Genomic DNA, 20,830 nt, shown 5'->3' on the forward strand with positions numbered 1-20,830 from the left:
CGCGGTACGTGATTTGTTGACCGACAGGGGCACTCGTGGTGCGTTGGTCGGTCGTAGAAAGATTTAAATGTCTTTACTGTGCCCGTTTTAGTATTGAACATTTAGATGGAATTTTACCACTGAAGGGAAATCTTAGTAGCTGAGCATAAAAAGAATAGGAGCATACTGTAACGTGTGTGAAAGCCATAAACGATATTAATTTTGGAACAAAAACATACAGTAAATGGTTGGTCTCGGTACTTTAAAGAAAACATACACACCAGTATTCCATTTTTCCCTAAACATTTTAAGCATCGAAGTCTTTAGCTAACGTGATACCGGAGTCAACAAGCATACTTTTAGAATTTGATTAAAAGGGAATATTATATGGAATCGCGTATCTAAAGAAATTAATAACGATATAATTATATTCATGTACCGCAACACATGAATAGTACACGCTGTACGATGTCTGTTGATAATGTTTGTAGGGCTTTTTCAACACTCCTCATGCAACCTTGCTGGTGGTGCTGTGGGTTAGGTTCTTTACTCCTATATCACATGGTATGTTCGAAGCCGTGACTTTTTTTTTAACAAACTTTTCTTTGAAAAAATAAAACATTTCCCTGGGTCAGAGATTAAATAAAACTTCACTCGCACCAAACAAATTTATATTTCTAAATATCACAACATGATCGGATTTAAGTCATTTTAATAACAATGAATAGTCACCTATGGGTTGCAATATAAACATTTATATTGATTTAAATCGCGTTTAAATCGCCTTTATTTAAAACCCATAAATAAAGCTGATACTGTTTAGACTTTTAATTATTTAAAACTGTATTATAGCAGCACAATGCACAATGCAACGTAAATCACTATCTTTGTCTTCTGCGTAATAATGTTCACCTCTCTGTCCAGCAAATTAACAATAGTAATAATAATGAACTTTATTGTATATGGCGCCTTTAAAGGTGGCTCCTCAAAGCGCTTTACAGGATAAAAACAATAACAACAATACTGAGATATAATGATGTGTTCCGGCTTAGACATTAACGAAGAGCATAACGAAGGTCATAAAGGTCATAAACTATATTCATTTTGGAACATCAACATATTATGTAAACTGTTATTGTTGCTGTTATTGGTATTTTAAAGAAAAAATACTGTAAAATCCTGGGTTCGGTACAATGATTCAGGCATTCATGTGAAGGACAACAGAGCTTTCACTGGCTCAAAAAGACAAAAAGAATAACTGACACAGCGCGAGCCTGCATTCTTTCCTCAGCCGTCCACACCTCCCTTTTTCCTGGGTCAGATTTTAAATAAAACTTAACTCGCACCCAACAAATTACCACACACTGAACACTGAACATGTTAACCCAAATATGTCTCACAATACTTTTATGGTACATTACTTTGCTAAAATGTATTTAAAAATAAAAAACAATTACAAACGCCAGCAGAGAGAGAGACACACACACAGTTCTTCATTGTCAAACAGTAATTGTTTTTTACTTTCTCAGCACCCAGACAAACGCAAACGCGTTATTAATGAAATACTTTTATTCATTCTTAATCAAACTCACAAGTTGTCATCTGCTGTTGAAGCTCTGTGAGACTAGACTCACACATGGCTAGACTTGACTCGGCTCTGGCTTTCCCATCTATACCGATGCACTGCAAGTACAACCCCCCTCTCTGCGGGAGTGCTGGCTGTGATGAATTAAACCGGTTTCACAGGTATTTTCAAAGTAGAAGGGGGCGAGATTTCCAGCGAAAGACACCTCCCCCACTTCAAAACCCAGTAAGTACAGTACTTACTAGTTAACTTAAGCTAGGCTCCTCAATGAAATCGCTTTAACATGCTAATGCGTTGGTGTATTGGAGTAAGTGAAAAGACCAGGGGCATTCTTCCTCCGCCTACATTCTCAGAGTAGAATAGAATTTTCCTTTGACAAAACAAGGCTCGCCAGATAATGTGAATCGAAACCTGTTTTTCTAGCTTTTAAAGTCGTGCAATGTGTAAGCAGGAACACATCATTATATCTTACATATGAAAAATACATAATATAGCTCCCAAACAAACACAAACGTGTTTTTAATAAAATGCTTTTATTCACTCATAATCTGACAATTTCAGGAAGACTAAGGAAGGGCATAAGGAAGTTGTCATCTGTTGCTGAAGCTCTGTGAGCTCGGTGACTTTGGAACCACTTGTTATCCCAGGTTGTTTGAATCGCCACAATTCAAATAGAGAAAAAAGAGCTGACTGACAAGATTTAAGATGTGCCTGTCAATGTTGGATTAAAAAAAACACATTGCCCGACATTAGTTGCATGGCTTGAAAAATATTTTTATTTCGAGAGACTGGATAAGTAATTCAAGTGTTTTTTTTAACTTCCTGAAAAACAAGTAATAATTTAACAATATGTACAAATGTTTTATGATATGTCGCTGTTGTGAATGTCTGTGGAGTGTATCTTATTTGCCTGTCTGTCCTGACTGTGCTCTCTCGCTCGCCCTCCCCCTCTCTCTCCCAATTCAATTCAATTCAATTCAAGGTGCTTTATTCGCATGACAGATGGGTACAATCAGTGTTGGGTATTTACTTTGTAATCTGTATTGCTTTGAGATGCCACTTTTAAAGGTGATATATAAAATCAAGGCTTTAACTTGCTTTAACTCCGCAAGTCTGAGTTCTTGTGTCCGTCCTATCTTAGCCCGAAAGTATTACAATATGTATCTTTATAGCAGGTGGTGTACAGCTTTTCAGTATAGATTACACTTTTATAAAATGTATTTAAATGTATTTAAAAAATAAAAACGATTACAATCTAATCTTTCCACGTTTGATCCCAAGATCCCAAGAAAAATAAATCTAAACGGGGAGAAAGCTATGCTGAGTTTATTAAGATACTTATTTAGACTTATTTATTAAGACAAAGATATCAATTTATGTTGCATTTGTCTGATTGTGAATCAAAAAACACATATATTTAAACCTGCATTTGCGATTTAAATCAAAACGAGATTTAAATCAATATAAATGTTTATATTGTAACGCATAGGTGACTATTCGTTGTTATTAAAATAGCTTAATTCGATCATGTTGTGATATTTAGAAATATAAATTTGTTTGGTGCGAGTGTTAATAATATCACTCGTTGTATCATATCGTGTTGTTTTAATATCTGACCCAGGGAAACGTTTTATTTTTTCAAAGAAATGTTTGTTAAAAAATAAAGTCATGGCTCCGGCTGGATTCCGGCTTGTGTTGCGATACATGAATATAATTATATCGTTATTAATTTCTTTAGATACGTGATTCTATATTATATTCCCTTTTAATCAAATTCTAAAAGTATGCTTGTTGACTCCGGTATCACGTTAGTTAAAGACTTCGATGCTTAAAATGTTTAGGGAGAAATGGAATACTGGTGTATATGTTTTCATTAAAGTAACGAGACCAGCCGTATAAATATTCAACACTAAAACGGGCACAGTAAAGACATTTAAATCTTTCTACAACCTACCAACGCACCACGAGTGCCCCTGTCGGTCAACCAATCACGTACCGCGGTATTTTGCATCATCGCGCTTCGCGATGCGCGAGGCCGTAGCCAATAAATTCCGGTACGTGTCTGTGCTGCGCACTTTGAATGGCTGCATCTGTATTTTTATTGTATCATTCGTTACACTGTGGCTGTGTTGTCTGTGTTAAGCTGCTGTTGCACTGCAATTTCCCTTATGGGATCCATAAAGTATCTATCTAAAAAAATGTATATGCATTAGTTTATCAGTTTGTGATGTTGTTTGATCCTGATTGTAGGCTTTAAATTCTTTTACAAGACATAATGACACAGGCTTCCTGGTTGACACGTGTAGCGGCAATGCTTGTTAATAAGACAGAATTAAGCGTTGGTGTGCTTTCCTAAATGAGGCCCCATCTCACCCTCCATCTCTGTGGTGCAGCCACAGAGAAAGTATTCATGGAGGCTGATTTAAGATGTTTTCTTTTGATAAGGGACAGCTCCCAAAGGGGGATGCATTTAGCTAAGCCTGGCTATCATGATCAATGGTCATCCATTGGCGCCTATCTGTCTAGGGAGTGCTGAATGGACATCTGGACTGCATTCCTAAGTGTCAGGAGTAAGTGACTCATATCTCACCTTGATCAACCAATCAGGGACTGGCACGGCGTGGTAAAACCACGTGGGTCTCCAATGCCCGCCAAACTCTCAACCAATCAGCACACATCTGTGTCTTGGTCAAAAAGGGAGCGCAAGCTCAGATCGGGGCTCTCCTTGGCCATTTTCGCGCATCCTCAGAGACAATCACGTGACAACTGCTGTTGTCTGCAAAGGGACTTGGACTTTGTTCTAAGCGCGAGGCCGAGGATCCCGTACGTACTCAGAATTCTACCAACGTGAATGCTCTGCTTGATCAACGGCAGCCTACAGTTGGACCCTCGTCGACAACCTGAATAGCTTATTCAGAAGCAGCGCTGGTCCGGGAACGAACCAGCTTCTTCCCAGGCAAAAGAGTGACTTGTGAGGACTCACGGTCACACTCTGCGCATAGAGACTTTCTACTAGCCAGCCGGACTGCTGGTAGATCCCCTCGGAGCAACGACTGCCCTGCGCGCTGCAGTCAGATTCCTCCGCCCGTCCTACTCCGAGCTGCACCTCGACTGGTTGGCCGGTAGCCAGAGAACGCCGACACAACGCCCATTGGACAACCGCTGGAACCGAGGCTGCAACAGAGCCTGTCAGCTGGTTTGGTGTTCGTGCCGGGAAATTCCAAATCCATACACAGTGGATAAGTAAACACAATGTTCTACATTGCGTCTCGAGAATTCAATTGTACCTCAACACAAGTTGTTATCAATTTAATTCATGAGTATTGCATTTACTTCCGAGCTTAGAGTAACAGTGAGTAATGACACTGATTAGCGATTTGGTAACCGAACGATATATATTGACATATATTCTCTGTTGTGTATCTCTTTGTGTTTGCATCTCTTCGAGATTATATACCTTGTATATTGATAACCCTCACGGTAAGGTCTGCCGCTTGTATCCAGGCAGACTAGTATATGTTTGGTGCACAATTTATATTAATAAATGTATCCCGTGTATTGAACCCGTGTGTGTGCGTTGTTAGTTGTTCTGACGATTGATTTTCTAAAAGCCCCAACAAACAACCTCGTGATTACTGCTACAATTAATAATTGTCTCAGTAAACCCATCAAACCACTACACTCCTGAGAAACACAAGTATAGAGACAAAATAGAATAAATAATATTACAAATCTATTCAGTTAACACCCAGATGTGACAGAATACATTTAAGACTTACACCCCTTTAAATATGTATTTCATTAATATCAGTTCTCTTCCCTCCCCAGGATACCTGCAAATTCACTATTGTCAAAGAAAACTCGGTCTTCATTCAGGTTGGGAGATTGTCAAACAGAGATCTTTAATTCAATCAGCTGAAGGGGAGCACATCACAGAGAAAGGGTTTCCCCTAGCACTCAAAACATGCTCCCTGGACTGAAGTTACACTTTCCTTTATTTACATTAAAAGTAGGCAAGACTTAAGCATATCAAAGAAACATACAGGGAAAAGGGGCAGTGTCAGAAGTCAAACAAACAGGACAGGGAGATGCCATTTGGCATCCTGCAATCTGTTTCATTTCTCTCTGGTTGAATGGGTGTGAGAAATCACAGGCTTTAGTTTGCACCTAAGACAGTGATCTAAGGTGCGAACAGAAAACCTTTCCCACGCATAGTCTTGACCTTTTGGCTTGGTCTTCCACACTGTCACACATTAAAATCTGTGTGTAAATCTTACATGTGTGCTGTCACGTCTGGGTGTTAAATGAATAGATGTGTTGTGTTATTTAATATGATTTGACTTGTAGAGGCAATGCTTGTTAATAAGACAGAATTAAGCATTGCTGTGCTTTCCTAAATAAGGTCCCATCTCTCTCTTCATCTTTGTGGTGCAGCCACAGAGAAGCTATTCATGCAGGCTGATTTAAAGTGTGTTCTTTTGATAAGTAGCAGCTCCCAAATGGGGATGCACTTAGCTAAGATTGGCTATCATGATCAATGGTCTATCCCTGGGACCTATTTGTCTAGGGAGTGCCAGCTGGACATCTGAACTGCATTCCTATGTGTCAGGAGTAAGTGACTCATCTCTCACCTTGATCAACCAATCAGGGACTGGGAGGGCGTGGTAACACCACGTTGGTCTCCCATTCCAGCCAAAAAGTTAGCACAAGCTCAGGTCAGAGCTCTCCTTGGCCATTTTCCGCGCACTCTCAGAGACGATCACGTGGCAACTGGTGTTGTCTGCACTGGGACTTAGACTTTGTTCTAAGCGTGAGGCTGAGGATCCCATGCGTACTAGAATTCTGCAACAACCAACGTGAACGCTCCGCTTGATCAACGGCAGCCTACAGTTGGACCCTCGCCGACAACCTGAATAGTTTATTCAGCAGCACCGCTGGACCGGGAACTAACCAGTTTCTTGCCATGCAGAAGAGTGACTGCTGGTAGATTCCCTGGGAGCAACGACTGCCCTGTGCGCTGCAGTTAGATTCCTCCGCCAGTCCTACTCCGAGCTGCACCTCGATTGGTTGGCCGGTAGCCAGAGGACGCCTAGAAGGGCACCTTTTGGACAACCGCTGGAACAGAGGTTGCAACAGAACCTGTCAGCTGGTTGGGTGTTTGTACTGGGAAAACCGAATCCATACAGTGGATAAGTAACCCCATGTTCTACATTCCATCTTGAGAATTTCATTGTTACCTCAGCACAAGTTTTTATCAATTTAATTCATGAGTAATGTATTTACTTCCGAGTTTAGAGTAACAGTGGGTAATAACACTGATTAGAGATTTGGTATAGCCGAACGGCATATTGAAGTATATTCTCTGTTGTGTATCTCTTTGTGTTTGCATCTCTCCGAGATTATATACCTTGTATATTGATAAGTCTCAAAGTAAGGTCTGCCGCCTGTATTCAGGCAGACTGGTATATGTTTGGTACACAATTTATGTTTAATAAATGTATCTCGTGTATTGAACCCGTGTGTGTGCGTTGTTAGTTGTTCTGACGATTGATTTTCTAAAAGCCATAACGAACTACCACGTGATTACTGCCACAATTAATACTTGTCTCAGTAAAATCACAAATCCCCTACAACTTGCTGTAGTTTTGTCTGGTCAAAGGTGGGCACGTTATGTAATATCTGCTGACTGGTTCAGACTATGTTCATGTTCAATTTGGAATTTGAGAATAATGTACACAATTTTACTATATTTATAGGAAAGAAATGTATAGCTGAATGCAAATCACACACACGAACATGTAGCTCAGTGCCTATTCACTCCTCCTGACTAGTTGGTGCTAGACGGTTGCAGTGAAGTTCATATCGTTACAGAAAATCCCTGTCGGCTTCCCTCCTGGGTTGTTTTAAAGCCTCTGCAGCGCTAAAATGACGTCAACAGGCTGCGTGGCCGTGATTGAATCCGCTGTTTAGATGAATAATAATTAAAAAAATGTTATTCTTTTTCTATTTTAGAAGAATAATAAAGGCAGTTATTAAAAAAACGTTTTAACTCCTGGTGGCGCGACCCTGTTTTGATGCAGATTTGTGCACACTGAATCTAATCGTAAACTCAGGCTTTGTTTTGGATCGACTGTTTAGAAAGATGGCTAATTTATTATTCACGCTGGAGACCGAGCTTCATTCTTTCATGGAGGTTTTGCTTAAATCGATCTTGGATGAATTTTCTGAAGTTTTCCGAAACAGAACAGTTAAAATCACACAGTGTGTGGAAGAGAGTTTCGGGAGTGAAGTGGCGCAGCTGAAGAAGGAAAACGAGAGCCTGAAGCGGAGATTGCAGCTGTGGGAGAAGGAGTCGGGAGCTGGAGGATATCAGGGACAGACAGATCATGTTGGACACACGCTTCCCTGTGAAGCCACTGCAGGAATAAAGGAAGAAATGGACACGAAACTGGAGCTGTCAGGTCAGTGTGGTGACTTGTATGAGGTCAGTGTGTGTGTTTAAAAACAGTGTCTTTAACTTCCTCACTGGTGAGAATATAGTGGAGAGATACAGAGTGAAGTGGGAAAGTCTTGTGTAGCAGCAGGATTATTTTAATAGAAACTGAACTGTTGTTGTCCAGTTATGATGCTGAAAACATCAGTAATACAGTAACAGGGCTGAAAACAGCACTTTTAGACTCTTAGGATTTTTAGGATTAGCAAAAAATCGGTAAATTGTTTTATTTGCATTTGTAAATTCAGATTGCCAACGTATAATGTGAAACTTTATTCTGGAATACTTTTAGGTCTTTGGTATGTAATTAATCTAAAGGTAAAAATGATTGAAGACACAATAATTGTATAGGAACAAGTAATGTTCCAATGAATGGAGAAAATTTAGTAGAATAGTAGTCTGTCGTTAAGAGAAGGGGGAAGGTGTGATCCTAGCTGCAGGATAAGTTTGGTTTCGGTAGTCTTTCTGATGTATGAGTTTGGAAAACCATCTTTGAGAACACAGACAGAGAGATTAGAGTGGTCATGGCCGTCAGAGGTGAAATGAGAAACAATGGGCTTGGAGAGATCTTTAATCTTCACAGCCCTGACGTGTTCTCTGAAACGGTCTCCAAGTCTCCTTCCTGTTTCTCCAATGTAGAGAGAAACTGAGCATTTACTGCAAGAGATACAGTAAATAAGGTTGCTGGAGGTACAAGATGCCATCTGGGTGATCCAGAATTGTCCTGAGGGGTCTTGAATGAGTGTGGTGTTGGATGTGTACTTGCAGGCGATACAGCGAGCTCTGTTGCAAGGGGAAGTACCTGGTGTGGATGGTTGCTGAGGGCGGTCAAGGGAGCTGTGAACAAGAAGGTTGCGCAGATTAGGTGATAGGTGATATGAGATGATGGGGCGGTCAGAAAAGAGGCCCCCAATGGAGGGATCATCCTGTAGAATGGAAAAGTTGTCATTAATAGTCGAACAATTCAACAACTTCTGAACAATTATTGTATAGTTCAGGTGCGTCAGCATGCATAGTCAGCAAAGGAACAAGTAATAAGTTTATTTGATGCTGAAAAGAGAAGAGAGAAAACAACCTTTCGGCTGTGAAGCCTTTTTCAGGTGAAGGCACCCGTAGAAGGCTTCACAGCCGAAACGTTTTCTCTCTCTTCTCTTTATAACATGGAATAAACCTATTACTTGTTCCTTTACACAATAGCTGTATAACCGAATCAGTTTCTATAATTTAGCCTCATTACCAAAATTATTGTGCAATATTTGTATAATTAATTATACACTTATATAGCGCTTTTCTGGACACTACACTGGACACTGGACACTACACTCAAAGCACTAATGGGGTAATGGGGACTGCCCTCCACCACCACCAATGTGCTGCATCCACCTAGATGATGCGACAGCAGCCGTAGTGCGCCTGAACACTCACCACACATCAGCTATCAGTGGGGAGGAGAGCAGAGTAATGAAGCCAGTTCATAGATGGGGATTATTAGGAGGCCATGGAAATTTTGGCCAGGACGCCGGGGTTACACCCCTACTCTTTTCGAGCATATGTATGATAAATAATACTATACAGAAGTTATAAAAATAATACAAGTTCCAGTATGTATATTTATGTTTGTTGAAAAATAACTCCCCAAAGCACCAGATTAGTATTTTAAGCGTCTGTGTGTATTAACATGTATTAAATCAGTGCAGTGTACTGTAGTGTCCAGTGTGTCTGTATTAACCCCTTTCTCTCAGTGCAGTGTTAATGTCTTGTTGTGTCCACTCAGTGTGTCTTTATTAACCCCTCTCTCTCAGTGCAGTGTTAATGTCTTGTTGTGTCCAGAGTGTCTGTATCTTTGTTGTATATCTGTTTGAATATTTGGTCTACATCTAGTTTTTAAATTAGCTTTAACAAGTTAATTTAAACACAGTTGCCAGATTATATTTCTTTGTTATCTCAAATTTAAGTTGTTAAGCTTGTTTTTGTGTGGATATTATTTACTTTTGAACAGTATTCTAAGCTTATGTTAAAGGCCTTGTTCTCTTGTCCTGTGTTTTCAGGGTCAGAGGCTAGTGCTCTCCCTGATGCTGGGGAAAGGGCTCCTCTTGAACAGCAGCAAAGTGAGGAGGAGTGGGGCTCCAGTCTGATGCAGGAAACAGAGCTCAGTGCTGCAGAAGGGAAAGAGACACTCAGTGAGCAGCACACAGAGAGGAGTACCTTAAGAGCGCAGGTGGGCTCTCAAGTTGTTTGACTGATTAAAACTCTCTGGTTTCTCTCCTGTGTGAATGTGCCAGTGAGTTTTTAAGTGGCTTATGTTTTTAAAACCCTTCCCACACTCCCTGCAAGGGAACAGTCTCTCTCCCGTGTGAAGGTTCTGGTAGGATTTTGAAGTGCTAGACTGACAAAAAAACTGCTCTTGTCTAGGGCTGGGCGATATGGCCAAAAACGCTATCACGATAAAAATTTTCATATCAGTCGATATCGATAATTATCACGATAAATGTCAAATTATTATTTCTTTCAAGTTTAAAGGCAGATTTTTTCTCCTGAGTGAAAGTTGAAGAAACAAGACAGTTAATTGGTAAATTAAACAACTCTTTATTTTAAGAACACAACAAACACTTGCCAAACAGCAGAAACATTAAACAAATCTGAGGTAAAGAGTATTCAAGTCTTTTTTTGTGTCAAAATATGCATGGTGTTTATAGATGGTCCCCTTCCACAGGTGATGCTGTTTTAAATGGTGAAATAGGTTTGTGGTGTTGCCTGTCTTTGCTGGCACGGATCTGCGGCACAGTTTGCAGTGCATGCTGCTCTGTTTTATGTCTGATTGCCAAAATATCTCCAAATTTCCGAAATTGAATGACCTTTTCTGTCAACGATGTCATCGTCCTTCGAGCTGGTCGTTGGCAGCACTACATTAGCTTCAGTGTCGCTCATTTTTCCACTCTAACTACAATCCTGTCAGCCACCACCGTGTGGGTAAACAATACCACGTTAGCTGCCCGGTCTGCAACACGCACGCGCACTCGTGCAGTATTTTGGCATAAACATATATATCAAACATTTATCGAACTTTTGTTAAAATTATATCCTGATAATTATCGTTATCGAATTATCGCCCAGCATTACTCTTGTCCATCCTGTAATGACAGTTTGTCCCCTTCCTCTGAGCAAGGGCTTGAATGATTCTTCCTGAACATCTGGCCTTGCTGTGATTTCTCACCCAGTAAATATTCCCAGTAATATTCTTGCTCTGTGTGCTGAAACTGAACTGTGTTTACTCCATTCTGTCCCTCAGTGTGTTGCTCAGCAGTGTGCTCTCTGTGTGAGAATAACCAGTGACGGGCTTGATGAAAGGAACTGGACCCAATAACTGTTCTGTTTCTGCTTAATGGTGATCTTACTGATTTCCTTATGTGGGTTCAGTTTATAGTTTTGTGATATGTTTATATTTTTTGATAATGTCAAATAATAATTATTTGTGTTGTTGATATTGTGTCAGGGTGGCTGATTACTTCCTGTTATTCTTACAACATTTCTCTAACAGGAAATATTTATTGTGCTCTTATAGCAGTGAAAACAGTGCCTTTCTTCCTGTCTTGTCTTATAGAATGCATGATCACATGTTGCTTGATTTTCCTTTCTGGAACAACTTGCTTTTCATGAAATACATACAGCTTGTGAAAGATGAAATACAAATCTTGCTTATTAGTGCAAAAGAAATATTGCAGGCTGGCAAGAAAAAAGCATTTTTTTCTTTTTTCTTAACCAAAAGTTTACAAATGGAGAAAAGGGACACACCTGATTCTCTGGGCGCTGTTTAGACAATTGAGTACGTAAGTCATTATCACTGGGAGTGGCCAATAATGACCAACATTCAAGGACATTGTATTCAGCCATGCACTTTGATCTTTGAATGGCTGGCAGGAGAATTCATTTATTCTCTCGCTGCACCCTTAGTTAGAATATTTAAAATTACAACACCGATTTGTTGGAGAACTTGACAAGCAAAAAAGACAGTTGGACAGCATAATTATGTTAGGACTGTACATTTGCATTTTAATACCTTTGTATATTTACCTTAATTTAAGTATACATGTAACCTTAAATGCTGTTCTATATCAATTAAGTTTGTTATATTTTTAAATAGTTTAACTGAGGGTGCAAGGGGTCTGTTATACCTTGCGAAACATCCAAGACAACTGTAATAGAGGCTCAGATTTTCAAATTTGCTTTAAAAAGAAAACCACAATATGTGCAATATAATCCCTCAATATCAACGTTCAGTTAAAGGATTTGAAGAAGCAACAGCGATTGGAGAGTACATTGATTTTGGGCTGATGAAAATCGAGTAAATAAGACAAAGACAAAATGTGAATTCATTGGCACTTTCTGCATATTTACCATGACCTTGCCTTCTGATCATTAAAAATCTTAAAATCTTGCATTTTGCAAGAACTTTTAATATAGCAGTTTTAATTTGGGACATTTAGAACATGGCATATGAGAATATATGGTTAACCGAGGGTGAGCAAAGGGTGATTATTGCTATGAAACTATCTCCAGGTTATAAAAACAGCTCAAAATTCTGACACTGAGGTGTGAGAGACAATGGAACAAACTATCAAAATCCTGAACTTCAGGAAATTTTACTGTACCATTTTTAAAATATGACCCTGTAAACATGGCATGTCCCTCCTTCCTCATTACCAAAACATATTAAAATTCCAACACTAAGGTAAGAGAGACAGAATCACTCATCATGGACATTTGTAATTACGACACTTCACTGTTGCATTTCTGAATTGTGACATTCTGAACATGGTGTGTTAAAGTATATAGAAAATCTGGATGTACAAAACATCTTTTTTCAGTGATTATGACATAAAATACGCTTCAATGCCAGAATAATTAATCATGGAAAAAATGCCTGCAGTGGACATTCATAGTTGTGATTCTAGGAATGTTATATACAGTATCAAGTGGGTAGCTGTGCCTGCATGTGTAGGCTGCAAAGGAACAAGTAAAGGGTTGTTCCATGCTGAAAAGAGAAGAAAGGAAACACAACGTTTTGGCTGTGGAGCCTTCTTCAGGTGTGAGAAAGACAGGGCAGTAAGCAAAGATAATTATCTTTTTATCTTTGCTGACTCCAGTTTATCTTTGATGATAAAATCAAAGATATAAAGGAATCCTTATGGCTAAAAGCTCCACATCAACTTCCTTTTATAACTAACCTCATCAGATCCCTCAACTCCCAACTCCAGCTTCTCACTTCAGAGAAGGATAAAAAACTCAATCATCCTCTACAGAGAAAAACCATCAACACCCCTACCACCTCCACCAATCCTAACCTTGTTGTTACTATACCCTCTGACCTTTCCCTTTCACCCTTTTGCATCCTCAGCTAACATATTTTAATATTTCAACAAAATTACAATAGATTATACAGTATTCGTGTTTAAAATTAAGGTAAATATGTCAAAATATCAAAATCCAACTGCAGAGTGCTAACGTATCAATGCTTGCCAAGTTCTCAAACAAATCTGCATTGTATTTTTAAAATATTTCAGCAGAAGATGCAATGGGAGTATAAATGCCGATTCGACTATCATTTTTCTTGGGTGAATATGGTTTTCTGGGAAGTTGTGTTGTTAGGCATTATTGGACATTCACAATTGGACAACTCACACCCGAAGAAGGCTCCACGGCCGAAACGTTGTGTTCTCTTTCTTCTTTTTTTCAGCATGGAATAAACTTATTACTTGTTCCTTTGCAGCCTACGCATGCTGACGCAGCTACCCACCTGAACTATTATTGGACATTTCCTGGTGATTCTGACACATGTTAAACACTTGCATTTCCTGCAAATATTAAAATGGTTAAGGTTTTGCTGAGAAATCCAATCGACCTTTGCGGAGACAATGTTTACATCACAGAATAAATCCGTCCCTGGGTGGGTCGAACCACCAACCTATCAGTTAACAGCCAAACGCGCTTACCAATTGTGCCACAGGGACTGGCGGGTGGGTACTTTTCTCGAATCACAAGTTTCAGGTTAAAAAAATAGCTTTTTTTGCCAGCAGGCAATATTTCTTCTGCACTGATAACCAAGAATGCTCGCCTTTTACAGCCACTTGGACACACCACTCTGAGACAGCTGCGTTCAGTAAGCACTGAGCCTGCTCTCAGAGTAAATTGCCTCTTTTACATAGCAGACCAGACACTGACCCAGTGGGCAGTGATTCGTCGAATATACATATATATCATGGGGAAAATACGTCTATACCTATATATATATCGCCACAATGTATAATCAACGTTGAATTGCAACCGTAAAATCAACGACATTAATAAATGCACATATGACGTCGAAAACACATCTAACACAGTGTCTGAGGCTTTTTACCGTATATATCGTGTGTGCCGCAACTAGGAGTATACAGCAATCTGCAGTGTACGAAGTAAATTCTTTTCGCAATAATTAATTTATTTACACGTGTATAACAAATATAGTAATTATAGTAATAAATATAGTAAATAAATTAACTCCTGCACATCAAACAGTCCGAGTGACTGTTAGTGTCAATTAGTGTTGTCTGACCATTGACAAAGTACAACTATTTTTTTAGGGCGCAAGTTAAGTAAATCTTTTTGCCCAAAACTGAAGGGGCGACATTCCCCCCTCCCCCCGTGATGCCAGGCCTGTCCCCATCCTATTCCATAATGTCATTATATATAATACCATACAACAGTGACCGATCCTTACCAACTGCATGCGTTAAAATTGCACATCAGCACATAGCAGGGGGCACATAGCCACGATGTATTATCAATGTTAAATTAAAACCATAATATCGACAACATTAATAAACGCATATGTTGAGAAAATAACCCAGCATATTTTCCGGTTATATACCACATTGCATTGCTAGTATTCGTTGGTCGCCATTTTGGCCACGTTTTTCAATCGTAGAAGAAATCCGCAGAAATCTCAGCAATCCTCTTTTGACGAGTAAGTATAAATAATAATACTATCTGAATACATACAGATAGTATTACTTAATATTATTTGGATTAAAATATTACATTAATAAGCAAAAAATGGCACATAAAAATAGTGTGAAGGGGAAGATTACACAAAATCATTTTGCCGTTTCTCTAATTTGAGAATCAGAAAAAACAGCACATGTTCAACGGGTCATTGAAAAGAAGTATGTAACATGTACCATTAACAATGTCAATGCTAACCAACCCTTAATTTTATAGTACCCCATGGATTTGTAAAGTATGTGATGATAATTTTCTCTGATTCTCCTAAAAATATATGGATATTCTTAGAAATTGGAATTGCCTCAGCAAGACAACTTTAAGGAATAACGATATGTTTTTTATGGAAAAAAATAATCACGTGTTATACTCCTTTCTGTGTGATTTCTGAAATAATGTTTTTTTTCTAGATTTAACTAGACAATGATATACGGGAAATACCTGCATAGTGTGACCTTTTTTACTCACCCTTTTAAATTTAACAACATTTTCATCGCAGTCATTTTGTTCTTAACCCTTATATAAATGTAAATTATATGTACCCTTATATAATTATATGTAAATTAGATTATATACATGTAAACATTGGAAAATCTTTGTTAAAATCCCAAAAATGAAACTGCTGATGGGAATTGACGAAAATTACAGAGCGTACGGTATGGTCTAAAACGTGCAACAGTGCTGTAAGTTATTTACACAGCTTTGCATACAGGAGTTTCACGAGGGGGTCTTGCCACCTGCCTGAAAAAATGTAATTAAATGTTGATTTCTTTGAATGACAATATTTCTATTTTCTTAAGAAAAGTTGATACCATTTCCTTTTATATTCCATAGTCCTTATTGTACCTTACATACAGCAGTCGCTGTTTATTTACTAACTGCATGTGTTACAACTATCTGTAGGTGCACATCAGCACACAGGGGGCACACCAAATCAGAGTTTATGTCAAAGGACTATTTATCCCGATGGAGGAAGCGACGTGCAGAGCTAAATGCACTTGCAGAGTCCAGCAGTGATGATCAAGATGATGAAGATGACAGTTTTCATATAGATGACACCAAGGATGAGAATGTGGAACAGTCGTCTGGTGATATGGGTGCTTGTGTCAGTGATGACATTACACACCAGGATTCAAATGACTATGGGTACACTGAAGAAGTTATTACTTCTGAAGAAGAAATCTTGAACGAGGTTGAAATTTCTGACTCTGATGAATCTGATGTAACTGACCGCAGTCCTGAATCTACTGACCTTGTAGATGAGGCACAGACTGACCCAGCAAGGCCAAATCTATCTACCGAACTTGTAAATATTTTACTGCCATATTTTTTCTGTTTAGAAAAGAAGAAGCCACTGAAGCTGCCAGTGCCACCCCCAAAACTGAGGTTCTCTCCTAGGAAGAGAGTCTCCCAGACCTCACTCAGCTGTTCAAGTATGCTTAAAGGTAGGTTATTGCAATCAAAGTTAAAATGTTTTCTTAATGTCCTTAGAAGATAACCATCATCAATCATATCTAGAGACAAGTTAACACTATTCTTTATGTTATGGAAGCCCAACAATCAAAGGTGAGAACCTCCCCAAGGAAAAAAAATGGTGCTAAGTTCTGGCTTCAACATTCCTGAAGTTATTACTACATTTCTTGCCTACATCTAATTACTCTATGAAATTCTCAAGTTAATTTTTTTTATTACGTCTGAGGTTATGTCACTATACTTTCCTAAGTCTGGAGAACTGTCTACCATAAGCGAATTATATTAAAAGATTATTGGACTGGTGAAAATTTTACGTCCATACTTAAATATTAAGTTAATCTGCAATATTATATTAACAGCCCAGGTAGTCCAAATTGTGACCTCACCACGCAAAGTTCGAAGTCCTAAGCAAGTTATAAGACCAAAGTCTTCAATTGAACCCCAGAGTCACCATGCCTCCTCAGTACTTAGTACATTACTTGTATCATATTAATTAAATTATTAAATTTAAGAATAGTTTATCATCCCTCTGCAAATGATAGATTTGTTAAGTATGAGATTATTGTTAACTTTTTAATTTCTAGTATCAAACCAGGATTGGCCAGATGGCAGAAATGATCCTGGAAGACTGTCAAAAAGTATGTCTTTTTTATTGGATAAAGTAATAAATAAAACTACGCATATTATAGTTTTACACAGAATGTATTTTAATTATGTGTAGGCTTGTATACAATATAAAAATAAATTGTCTTTTACCACAATGCTACAAACGACACAAACATATTCAAAATTGAAGCTATGTTTTTAATAAATACACCAATGGAGTTTAATTGACATTGTTGATAGAATCCTAGTTCAATGACAGACTAAATGACTAAATTGAAATATTAAGTTGTGTGATAAAGTAAATGTTTTCCATAACTGAATTCTTTTCAGAGTCTCCCAGGCAGCAGACCACGTCCAGACCAGAACAGAAGAGAGAGAGATATCCTCTTTCAGAAGGAAGTACAGTTAAAATGAACTACAGATGTGGGAATTTTTACTTTTTAAGATTATAAATTGCATGTAGCACATTAGCAACACTACAGTTATGCTAATGTGACAATAGTGTAAGAAAATCCTAACCTAATTCCTTTTAAATGCTGATATAAAATGTAAATAATTTCAGAATTTCAGAAGCAGGTATTGGGCCTCCTAATAGAGAAGAGGGATGAATTGAGGCGTTTGAGTAGGTCCACAGAACCGGTGGACTCCCAATTCCACATCAGGAGGCTGACCACAATGGAAGAGTTCTGTGCATACGAGCAAGCACTTGACAGCATGGACAATCAAAATCTGCTGGTATGATATTGTATTCTCACTGTGGTGTCGAAAATATTCACTACTAATATTCTAGGTTTCAGATAGGTCATAATTTTATAGCCTACATCTGATTAATATGATCCATCTCTGGCATACGTTCATATTTTTAGTTTATAATGTATAATCTTGCTTATCCTTTAATGGCAAAATAAAGTGTTTTCATGTTCTAAAACGCTACTACAATTTTTTTTCACTGTATTTATACACAGAAAATACTGCAAAAAAGTGCAGTTAATATGTGAAAATGTGTTCGTTTCATTGAATGGTCATGTCTGATTAGTTGATTAATGAAGATCTAGTAGCTTCTGATATTATTTCGAATATAATATTATTTCCAAATAAACCAACTTCGATGAGTAGGTGGCAGTGATGTCAGAGAGAGTGTGTTCAGTCTTGTCAAGGTATTGCTTGTTGATTTTTAAAAATGTTTTTACATTACATTTTTACTTTGATCAAGTTAACATATCCACAGAATTGAGCTTATAGATACTTATGTGTTAACCACTGAATGTGCAAGGTGTAAAACTGCAAAATTGTCTTTTAAAATACAAGGATTACAGTACTATATTTGATCCTATATATTTGAGTAAATGTTGAGTGGAAAAAATGTCTAAAATAAATGTCTGAATTTGGTTTTCAGACTTTATTGCTCAATCGCTATGATGCAAGCCAAATTTTATTTGTTTATTTCAGCTTTGAGTTAAGTAAACCTTAATGGTTCATTTATTTGAGTAGTAATATTATATAATTTTCTCCTAGCTGCGGTGCTGAAGTCCTACCCTACATCGACAGAAAAAGAAATAAAGGAGCACGCAATGCATAACTTGAAGAATGCATATGCAAGGCAAGGGGCCAGGAGATCTGTACACTGAAAATAATAAGTTTCTGGTTCTAACTGTTAGGACAATTAGACAGGGTTTGCAAATGGTAGACAAAAATAGTCTTAACTTCCACTGTAATATTTTTTTTTCTTGGAAATATAGAAGTTGTACATTTTAAAATTTATATTTGAATGAAAATGTGGTTTTGAGTTAGATAATGTGTTAATGTAATTAGTTTGTTTGTCATTACTATACTGTATACAGAATTTGTAGCTGAGGTTTAAGACTAGTTGTGTTTGTTTTATGATTATTGCCCATATGTTGATTGTTGATTGATTGTATACAATGTATCATTTGAAATACATGTTTTTCAGATGTGAATGTGTATTTTCAGAATAAATTTTGAAACCAAATCATTTCTTGGTTTACTAGTTTCTACACCTGTAAGACCTGTCTTTGATGTATAATAGACCTTTAAAGTTATCCGTATAATAGACCTCTAACCATATACGTATAATAGTCTTCTAACCATATATGTATAATAGTCCTCTAAAGTTATCCAAAACTCCAACCATATATGTATAATAGTCCTCTAAATTTATCTGTATAATAGAACTTCAACCATTTATGTATAATGAACATATAATCATAGATGTATAATTGACGTATAACAATAGACGTATATAAGAATTTCATTCCAGACGAATTGCAGACCACATTTAGACGTCTAAGGTATGCGTTTAATAGACGTATATTATACGTCTTTTGCCCACTGGGTCACTCGTATTTAATACAGTCTCATTTTAATAAATTCCCCCGTTTTACTGCTTGTTTCAATGTGTTTTCATTCTTTACATTTCATTAGTGTGAAAGACGCGACCCTGTACTGGATACAGCGCAAAGAAACTGGACGGACCTCTGTTCACGACTGAAGACACTCAGGATAAAGAGTTAATTAATTGTAATTAATGTCACGAGCTGTAATGAGTCCCGATGTCGGAGTAACTGTAACTGATAACAACACAGACAGTATTATATTAGTGAGAGTAACAGTCAGGAGATCAAATCTCTTTCTAATAAAATGGGACATCACCCTACTAATCCATTTTAGTAGGGTGTTTAAATTTCTGTAACTTTTTCTGCGCCGCCACACGGACACCCGGACTGCCTTCGTCTGTGTCAGGGAACCTATAGGTAGAATTGGAGGATCCTTATGCGTGACCGGAATCCTACAGAACCCACAGACTGCAGCTTAGTTTAATATTAAACATCTGATAAAACACAAATAAAATGCAAGAAAGGTACATTCCAGATTTTCTCAAAATACTGTACAACATGGAAGCTATGGAGGTGGAGGTCTGTTGTTCTGTATTGACATGGATTTTAATGGGCTTCTATGAAAATTGGCCATGGTGTGAGTGAGTCCTGTGATGGACTGGTGTCACATTATCTGCGATAGCGCTTTGCACCCACTGCTTGCCAGGATTGTTCCAGTTCCACCACAACCCTGAATCGAGTGGATGGGTATATTAATGTAGCCATCAACTTACATGTTCCTCTTCTTCACTCAATGCAAAGGAAGATAGCTGCTGTTTGAGGTTTTGTGCTCTTTTAAAGCAATTATTACCATTTTTGTGCCCACGTGTTGACACAACTCTTTCTTTGCATCCATTCCTCGACCTGTAATAGTGAGAAAATAAAAAAGAATACACCAAACTGTAAAAATATCATATATATGTAATTTACTCTTTTTGTTGTTTGAAAGTATTCTTACTGTCATGTTCTTTACCACCCCTGGGTGCTGCAGGTGGACTGGTGTCACATTATGGGCGATACTCTGCTTTGCACCCACTGCTTGCCAGGATTGTTCCAGTTCCACCACAACCCTGAATCGAGTGGATGGGTATATTAATGTATATTAATCATCTTACATGTTCCTGTTCTTCACTCTATAGGCATCCTCTCACGAGGCACCAGTAAATGTAGGGGTTTTGCGCTTAACTGGGACAATTATTAATTGTAGCAGCAAGTCACAAAAATTATTCTTCTGATGGCTATTAGAAACAACCTTGCAGGATA

The 20,830-nt window shown here is 38.0% G+C and overlaps 2 long non-coding RNA genes across 2 annotated transcripts; both read left to right on the forward strand.

Annotated features, from left to right (window-relative positions):
* The first annotated feature begins 7,455 nt into the window (after positions 1 to 7,455).
* Positions 7,456 to 10,323, forward strand: LOC148668154 (uncharacterized). Its single transcript, XR_015937043.1, has 2 exons — positions 7,456 to 8,025; positions 10,106 to 10,323. It is a non-coding gene; the product is annotated as an uncharacterized LOC148668154 (long non-coding RNA).
* Positions 10,324 to 17,145: 6,822 nt separating this feature from the next.
* Positions 17,146 to 17,969, forward strand: LOC148668155 (uncharacterized). The gene is made up of 3 exons (XR_015937040.1): positions 17,146 to 17,206; positions 17,505 to 17,573; positions 17,737 to 17,969. It is a non-coding gene; the product is annotated as an uncharacterized LOC148668155 (long non-coding RNA).
* The last annotated feature ends 2,861 nt before the right edge of the window (positions 17,970 to 20,830 follow it).

This window comes from Lepisosteus platostomus, chromosome 5 (assembly GCF_059453375.1).
Source record: "Lepisosteus platostomus isolate fLepPlt1 chromosome 5, fLepPlt1.hap1, whole genome shotgun sequence".
In the NCBI taxonomy this organism is placed as follows: domain Eukaryota; kingdom Metazoa; phylum Chordata; class Actinopteri; order Semionotiformes; family Lepisosteidae; genus Lepisosteus; species Lepisosteus platostomus.